Below are 9,707 nucleotides of genomic sequence, written 5' to 3'. Positions count from 1 at the left end.
AGCTAGTGGGAATAATAACTGTATTCATGCTGCTGTTTAGTTTGAAATAAAACAAATGGTCACTGATGGCAGGTTAGTCTACACAACAATAGTGAACATGCACGCTCCAGGGCTCCTATTTAACAGTGTAAAGGTTGACCTCTTTCCTAAGTACCTAACAGGTTGCATCTCAATCCCTTACAATCACTGCTCAGCTGCTACAGGTCACGGAAGCCCAACAACAGAATCAATTCACTACCAAGAAAAGAAGGTTTTCCTGATGACTCATTGTGGTTCTTCTGGAAGATAATAGACAATATTCTATTACGCTTGTTGTCAAATATTAATGCCAAAAACACATCAGACCCACAATAACAGCATAATAAGGTTAAGCTGCTAGAAACAGGTCCCACCAAAGAGGAGCCCTCTGCAGGTGCTGAGCCAGATGTGCTTCTCATCCAGCCTGTAATATTTATAGTTTTATCTGCTACGGAGAAAAAAAAAAACTGCTTGTTTTAAGCCTCAGTGTTGGCAGGGAGTAAGGATATTTACTTTTGAAAAGAGTAATAAGAAATGAGCAATTAATCACATTTTTATCACAAATGTAGAATCTAATCTAACTTTTCACAAGGGCCAAAAACACCCAGATAACATCCACCAACATCTGGCTTTTATCTGCGATGGGAACAGCTCGTATCAGCATTGACTCCTCCTCCAGTCCGTTCTGACGTAGACACAAATCCCTGTGATTTGCAGCTCGATTCTAGTGCATGTGACCTCTGACCCACATGCGACAATATGAAATGATACCATGAAGGTAATGGCCTCCATCAAAAACTTCTCCAACTCACTTTTCATCGCCTTTGCCACAAGCAGCGCTCCAACATTGTTCAGTCTGTGCTGAGTGGGAAAAACAGACTGGAGCAAAAACAAAACAAAGCCCTCAATGCTGCTGTCAGTAAGAGAATACACAAGCGGGAGACGTGAAACTGGTGCTTTTATTGACACCTTGTTCTTTTTTTCTTTTCTTTTTTTCAAATAAATGCATTCATGATGTTGTACCAGACTCACCAGGAAAAACAAACAGAGACGCAACTCCTCGTCGACACTTGAGGATCAATCGGTATTTGTTATCGAGTTTACCCAGGTTAAATGCACACGGGTGTGTGTGGGAGGATAAGGCCACCCATTAAAGCATGTGTGTTTCAGATATGTGAGCCTTTGTCATGACGAGATGCAAGACACACCTCACGAACGAACACACACACACACACACAAACGCTGGACTCAAGTAAAGCCTCCACACCTTCACAGTGAACCACTTGTCAGATGGACCAATATGCCAGATACACATGCAGTAGCTCAACAATGGAAATATTGGAATATGTCAAGTAACTCAGTGACAGCTACATTCTGCTAACGCCAGACAACTGCTTCCACCACACACACATGCACACACACACAAACACTAGTAGCCCACTCACCAGGAGACCATCAGCCTCCCTGAGAAACAACTCCAGCGCGCTCTCTCTGAGACTCTCTGTGAGTGATACACTAACAGATACTAACATGCTCTCACACACTTAAACCTGAACCCTTTTAATGTTCCCTCCCACATTCCCATTTGTCTTAAGTCACATGATCCAGACTTCCAATCGCTTTCGCACCACCACAAACTGTGAGAATAAACAGTTTTGTGTTATCAAAAAACAAATGGGGGACATGACAATAATAATTATTGATTACATCCTAATATTAATATAAAATCATTGCAGATTAAGAAGGAATACTAGTCCTCTCGTGGTAACATATCACAATAATAAATCAGTTAGAATTAATGGATTCTTAAACACATCTGCAGCTGTAATGTGACGTTAACTGTTTTTAAAGACATTTTCAGTCTGCTTTAGAGACTGTTATAAAAAAAATGGGGAAAAAAATCGGAACCGTGAATTGCTTGACCAGATTATAAGCACACTAAGAGGTGCTCTCATGTATGGAGTGACAGAAACGGAGTGGCGCTTTTGAAAGAAGAAAGACAAAAACTGTGGAGTGAGTTTAAACAAGAGGAGTGCTGGCCCACAAGAATATCCGTGTTTCCATTTTGATCTGCAGAGACTCCCGCGAGACACAAAGACAGCACAAAGACACACTCGCTGCCTCTGCATGAGCTGTTGATCACTGGCGTCTGTCGGTTTGGCTGATCGATTGTGGTTTTCTTCTCTGGATGTTTGCTGGACTATGAACCCCAGGATTCTCACTCATCTCTTCCTGTAAATGCAGCTTTCTGGCCACAGAGTGAAATCAGTGGGTGGGCTGTTGGACTGTGAATGTAACGCTGAGAGGATGTCTGGAAATGGAAATGTCCTCCACACAGCTATACATCTCAGTAATGAAGCAGTGGGCAGTGCCTTGAGGCTGCCTGAGTCCACAATGCTTCAACAGGAGACTTTAGGAGATTTTTTGATATGAATTATCACCTCACAGTTGCATGCCTCTGCAAAACAGTTTACATCCATGTCTGTCAGGAGTCCAGGGTAGAGGGAATTTCAACGGTTCGAAATGTGTTTCTTATTATGCTGATGTCAGTGATTCATCATTTGTGTGACATGTCATTATTAGCTCAAGTCCAGATGAGCTAGAAGGTGAAGTGCAATCTACTTCCACACTTTTCAAGCTTCCTTTTGATAACGTGCAGCCAAATGGTCGTAGCCGAGCACAGAATCTGACAACAAATCACATTTTTAGAGAAAGTTTTTGTCTTAAAATACCGTATGATCAGGGTTATCCCACAGAATATATCTTAAACACTCCGCTTTGTCAGCACTGTGACACAAAATCCAAATATTGTGCCCTTTCAAGTTAAAGGAGATTGACAGTTTTAAAGGAGCAGTTTTATTTCACAGAAGGATACAGGACAAAACTGATCTTTTATTTTATTTGTGTGTGTGTGTGTGTGTGTGTGTGTGTGTGTGTGTGTGTGTGTGTGTGTGTGTGTGTGTGTGTGATGGTGGTGGAGCTACATAGTTAAATAGGTGAACAGGGTGACCATGATCTGGTTAAAAAAGGCGCCTGCCATTCCAACTCGACTCTAGAGAGACGTGAGGATGGATGGCCAGCAAACATCCCGTCTGTGTCCACAGTTGCCTTTTTTGATCTGAAGGAATTTTCTGATCAAGAGTGTATTACTGCAAAAAAAATAAAATAAATAAAAATAAATAAATAATAATGATGATAAAAATAAACATGTTGGAGGACTTTTACATTCCTTGGATGTGAACATCAAGTCTAAATGATTAGAAATATTACCGTGACAGTCGAGACAGATGTTGCAATACCCCCTGGTGCTCATGTTTTTAATATATCGACCACGTAACCTTCATCATCTGTTTGATTTAGAAAGTGGGAGAGACATTAATTTGGAGGGGAAGTTAATCATTTTTAATTGCGTTTCCTTCACTCTACACATTATACTACGAGTATATCTGAACAGGATAAAAGTAGGGAAATTATTACAGCATCTTACCTTATGAACAATTACGCTTGAATGGTGTGGTCAGGTTGTATCGTCTGCCATGACACTGATTAGAATTCCAAAAGTTGAACTTTTCAACTGAGAGCACCATGAGCTCAGTGTAAAAAAAAAACCCTCTAAACTGAGGGTGTTCTTGTGCAGAGGAGGTTGAGTGCTGTCAACGCTAAACTTCACAGCATTTGCATAGGAAATCGATGCTGCCAGCCTAAAAAAGGCATCTTGTGGTCACAGGTCCTGTAACGCCTCCAGCCAAGACTGTCACCTATGCAGATGCATGATAAAAACTCTGTGCAGATTAGCATAATATCCTTTACACTTCCAAACTTTTTGACCCAGAGGCTCTTAAGAGGATACAGATTTAATTCCGACAAGAAAATACCTTAGGCACTACGACTAAACCTCTGCCTCTGTTTATTTTGAAAATGTGTCAACTTTCTTTGGACAAAGTACTTTCCTACTTTCCTTCTGCCTGTTTACCATTTTTTCTTTAAGCAAACATTTCCACTAACTTTTAGTTGTACTTAAATGAGTCTTAATCCGTTTAGCTAAACATGCCCCCAAAACGTGATTTTAGAGAAGTAAAAATCCACCCTAAAACTAAACACAGCTGTACGGCTCATACCATATAAGACAGTTAGCCAGTTCCTGTACTTGAACCACCTTCAGCGCCAGCTATAAATAAATTAGCAAAGACACTGTGGAGCTGCACCACGGAGGCGAACAGAAAACTGATTTTGTGGACACACGGGTTGTAAATTTATTGGATCTTTGGGTCCACTTTCTGAATGAGAATTGGAACAAAAACACAGCATTCCTCAGACTGGGAAGTGATACTGTAGGGCAAACACTGCTCATATTTATAGAGTTTGAGAATTAATCTTAACAAATGCAAATGTTAAGATTTTCCACTTTTACAATATGTCAATTAAGGCTTGGAGAATACTGTAAATTTGAAGCAAATGCTTGCACCTGCCTCGAAGGCTTTTCAGTCCTGGTCAGATGATATTTAAAAACTGCTCCACACAACATTCTGGTCTTCATGGTTCTCGGTGATCTCTGCCAGATTGACCTCAACGATGAGGTTTCACAGCCAGGAGGAGATAAACAACTCCCTTGACCATGGCGAGATGGAAAAGAAAACCACCAGCCCAGCGGTCTTCCTCTCACCCACTGGCCTCCCTTTGTGGCTGTCAGAGGAAGCTGTCGGAGCTCACTCGCTGCCTTCTGACGGACAAAATTACTCTTTTGTTGTCATCTAATGTTTAAGGGTTAAAATAACCAGTTGTTATTTTTTTCCCCCACACATGCTGCCTCAGGCTGTGCTTTTCATGCTGTTATGCAGTAAATTTTTCACTACAAACCGATGAGATTAAAAAAAAAGGAACTGCTGTTTTCTTGAAAAATCTGCGTAAAAAAGTTGAGTCGATGTAAGGAGTTAGAAGGCCTATTCAGGGTGGAAAAATTCAACGTAAAGTGGAAGAACATGCACCACAGAATACTTCATTAGCAGCAGCAAAGTAACAGGTCACTAACGCAGCCTTAATTTTGGTTACAAAGACTAAGCAGAGAATGAACCCTGATGGTGTTTGTATCACTTTGGCTGATGACAGACAGTCTGTGATGGGCGTCTGGTGGATGGACTAACAGTAATGCCTCAGAGTGGCTTTGCATTGGGCCAAATCCATAAACACAGGCTGATTATCCCGTGGCAGGAGGCCAGAGCGCTAATAAAGCATGATAGCAACTGTCAATACATGATCAAATACGCTGCCACATTCTACACTTAGCCTCAATCGATCCCGCAACACCAGTGTGTGTCAGAAGGAAAAGGAACAAGCAGGGAGCAACAGTCAGCACAGTCAACACAGTCAACACACGTGGCGGTTCGCATAATATTGCCATAACTGGGCCTGTTAACATATGGAATTAAAAAGGCGTGCATTTCAGCTGCGCATTTAAATGTTTGTGATTGTAATTTCATTTAATTTCCACCTTGATATGCATTCTGGTTTCGTTCCCTGGTTTTTGCATGAAAGGGGCTATACAAGTAAGGATTTTTATTGTTATTATTATTATTATTATTATTATTATTATTATTATTATTATTATCATCAGCAGCAGTAGTATAACCTTTTCAAGGCTGTTTAGGTTTTCAAGTGCAGGCACACTTTCACTCTCACACCCTCAATAAAAGCATCCATGCCAAACAAAAAAACAACAGCTAATTATATCATTGTTAAACGTGATAGTATTTATAGATAAACTAAAAAAATAAATATCCAGTCCAAAATTGTTAAGTCCTGATTTTTAATGCCATAATAATGCAATTAATCAGCGATCACCAGAGATCATCATTCTTCCTGAGCCCCACTGATCTACGGGGCCATTTTCATCCCATGAATCTGCACGGCTCTCATCCACTCTGGACAGGAGGTTTGTGTTGGGGGATTACAAATGTCTCTGGAGGAAAAGAAAAAAGAGCACTTCTCCAATAAAAATCACAATTGTTTATTCTTCATTTGTCCTTGATAAACTGAGAGCATCCACCCTAAAAATGATCTGGCACCTCATGACAACTGAGGCAATCCATATCTTCCCACTGTGACAGTTCATTACACCGTATGACTCCTTTCCCAATAACATGGCGCTGTTGTCACCACAGGAACATGACGCCACACATAATAAAAGGTCTAATAATAAAGCAGTGACACACTCAGGCAAAGTTAACCTTGGAGGTGAATTTGACTTGGAAATAGTGATTTAAAAAAAAAAGAACAAAAACTATCAAACAGAAGTACTGCAAGATTTAGTTGCACATCAAGTTGCAAGTCTGCAGTACTGCAAACATAAAATTCCCTTTTTTAATGGCACGTCTCCTGTAACTGCAGACTGTCATCACCTGTGTCTGATATATGTTGTACATGTGAAAATCTCTCGCTGAAGCGTTGACAACTATGATAAAAAAAAATTTTAAAAGTCAACTACATAGGAATTCTACCCATCAAAGAGGTCTGGAATAGCTTGCATTTATCCTACTTGTCCATGTTCTGCACCACTCCTGGCAAAGCTTCATAAAACAGCTCTAACAAGCAGGACATGGAGTGCATGTATTTAGGATAATGTTCAAAGGTGTGAAATTGGATTTGCCTCTGACAGACCAAGGAGATAGTAAGAGCAACAAAAGCCGGAGCTGGCCTACACATATTCTACGTTCTATCTGTATGCACAGTCGTCACAAAACACATTATCTGGGTTAAAACACTGGATTAGATCGTACAACTTGTGTTCTTAATTCAGAACCTTGATTCTGGCCTCAGAGTCAGGCCGAGGTTTCTTTTCTCAGGTATTAGGCTTGAAATTGTATGGGGGGGGGGGGGGGGGGGGACTATTCTGAGCAGCAGTCATCCATTCAACAAATGGGAGCTGATTAAAGACAAGAGCGATTATTGATCTTGTCCAGTTTGTTTGAATCAAATGTTTAAAAGCATGATTTACAGAAATATCAGCGAGCTTGTGCAACCCTGCCTCAAAATTGAGTTTTGTGGGGAAAAAAACGGCAGTCACTGCAGTTCCTCAGTCAGTCCCAGAAGTATGGCAGTTGTCGGCACACCTCATGTACTAAATAATAATGACAATAATTATGAATGTATATTTGAACAAAAAAATGTATATATGTATACCTGGTCAACAATATGGGAACCCATCAGTCAGCCACAGTAATAAGGCAGTCGTAGGCACAGCTCCACAGGGAAATTACAACACTTAACTAAGTTAGCTTAGCATTCTGATGCTAAATGACATCATTACAGCAAAAACATACAGACACTTTACTTCATTTGAGTTTAACAGTTGAGTTTATGGTGTCAACAACTATTGGAAGAAACAGGGAGACGCTAACTTCCTTAGCACACAATCCCTCATTAGCTCCATTAAATGTGCTCGGGCAAATGCTTCTGTGACACACATAGACTTAAAAAATAAAAAGTCGTGTGGTGACTGATCTCTGCTCTCTCAGCACTTTTTCTGTGCAACTGTTTTTTGACATGTTAGAATCCACACACACACGACGTTAAACAGACCTGAAACACACACACGGGTCCCAGATTGTGTCTCAGTTGGATTGAGGGAGACCTCCGTTTGGAAATGTGTGCAACTTTGAGACTGCGAAGATCTTTATCTAATTATTTTGAAGGAGAACATTCCTAAAAATGCTGTGAGATCCAATCATCCTCCAGGACAAATCCAAATTTAGTCTTTCCTGCCTTCTAGTCTGAGTCCAGCACAAGACTCTGGATTATATTTATCATCCCTTTCTATTAGGTTGTCATCGATTAAAAACCAAAGCCGTAACATGACCGAGTCAGCAAGGCCTCCTTTCTAAAGGAGCAATTATTTAGGTGCTTTTATCATTTAATTGCAGGAATTATCCAGGCACGATTTGATTATTGTCTTCAGCATCCTCTGTCTCTCTATTTCTCTTTCTCAGGCACTTTCTTCTATTCATTTGTAAGGACGGTGAGGACAATTGGTAGATAATATGCATTCAGCCCATTTCAAATCAGCTTCTCACAGCCCTAAAGGCTTAATAAGAAACAAAAACTGAATTATAACATGAGTGTGAGCCAGTTGCTGGCATTACATAACATGCACATACAAATCATTGATGCGCTGACTTCTTCCATTTGTGCTTTGTCTTTTAATAATTTGTACAAAAGAAGAAGAAAGGCATGTAAACAAACTGCATCAGTAATGTTCAGCAGTCAATTATCATGATCCACATACAGCACCAAAACATCAACAACAGATTGTGAGTAATGGCTCAATATATACCGACCAGGTATTACTCTTGCGTAATCCTATAAACTGGAATTTTTAACTGCAGCTGCATTAAAATGGTGGAACAATGATGCAGAGGGTTACACTGTTTTTCCATAAATCTCTCTCTTTTTCAGATTTATAAGTATCATCTCACCACACAGTTGGACTAGAATACATTTGCCATCACTTATATGCACACCTGCTGTGACGTTTAATACTGAATATCTTACTGCAAGCTATAAAAGAGATTTAATGCTGACAGATTAGCATCACATCCTGGGATCTTAGGACTGCATATTGAAACATTGACGTTGTCGCTATGTTTTGTCTCCTGGCAATACTACCAGACTTTGGCGCCACCAGCGGCAGCTTGCGGAATTGTTTTCATCAACACTTCCCACTTTCAGTCCCTTATGTAGGCAATTAGGGATTGTGCTGATACTAGTGCTGCGGAATTTGCTGCAAATATCATTTTGTGAACATTGTTGTTATTGTGATACCATAAATACAGGGTACCATGAGTCTACTTGCACTGTTTTCAAGATACGCAGAAACAACTGATTATTTTGTGTATTAAAAATATGTATTTCACTGCTCAAACAAACTTACCAATGATTTAACGAACATTAATATGTTCCAGCAAACATTGATATGTTATCTACACTGTTTGCAATTTAGATAATCTATGCTAAGGTTTCTGAATGGTTTTTATTTTTTCCGTGGTATGTTTAAAACCCCAATAATATCTCACTTAATTTGGCAGAGCACTGAACAGAAACAACACAAAAACAAACATCTGTGCTGTGGTCTTCATAAATAAAGCCAATACTGCAGCATTTGTTCATTAAAATAATAGTTGTTTGTTTGCGGTTACATAATTGCACAAGCTGACAAAGTGACTGTGATTCAGTTAGTCCTGCTTTTTTTGACCCAAATAGTGAACTGCCTTCATTATTTGAAAAAAAAGGACATGAAATAAGAAGTGCTGTAAAACCATCAGGCCTTTGTGACACTTGGAATGAGCGCAAAATCAAATGATACAAAACTTAACAAATAACGTTTAAACTAATCTACTTCCACAACCACAGATAAAAATCTGCCACTGCAGTGAATCCATCACGCTACCTAACCGCAAATAGGATGGCGAATATTGTTCGCTACCGATATCCGGCCAAAAATCTTTTTTCCAACCCACGCGCTCATCGTGATTCTGCTCGTGCCCACTGTCAGGACATTAGAAGAGAACAGAAAGTCTCTTCTAATAAGTATTATCTCATAGGCAGCAAAAAGCCATTGACACCAACCTTTATTAAGAACGGGGTGGACAAAGGGAAAGCAAATTCAGCAAGTCCTTTCACAACCAAACCTTCCATCA

General features: G+C 39.9%; 1 protein-coding gene across 3 annotated transcripts in view; it reads right to left on the bottom strand.

The window, feature by feature from the left end:
- Nucleotides 1-9,707, bottom strand: part of edil3a (EGF like and discoidin domains 3a) — a 119,202-nt gene that overhangs the window by 69,144 nt on the left and 40,351 nt on the right. The window lies entirely within an intron of this gene.

The sequence above is a fragment of the Aulostomus chinensis genome, chromosome 6, assembly GCF_037954235.1.
Source record: "Aulostomus chinensis isolate RoL2024-O1b breed Wild chromosome 6, RoL_Achi_v1.0, whole genome shotgun sequence".
NCBI classification, from domain to species: domain Eukaryota; kingdom Metazoa; phylum Chordata; class Actinopteri; order Syngnathiformes; family Aulostomidae; genus Aulostomus; species Aulostomus chinensis.
Note: the sequence above shows the minus strand (reverse complement) of the source record. Positions and strands in the feature narration are given on the sequence as shown.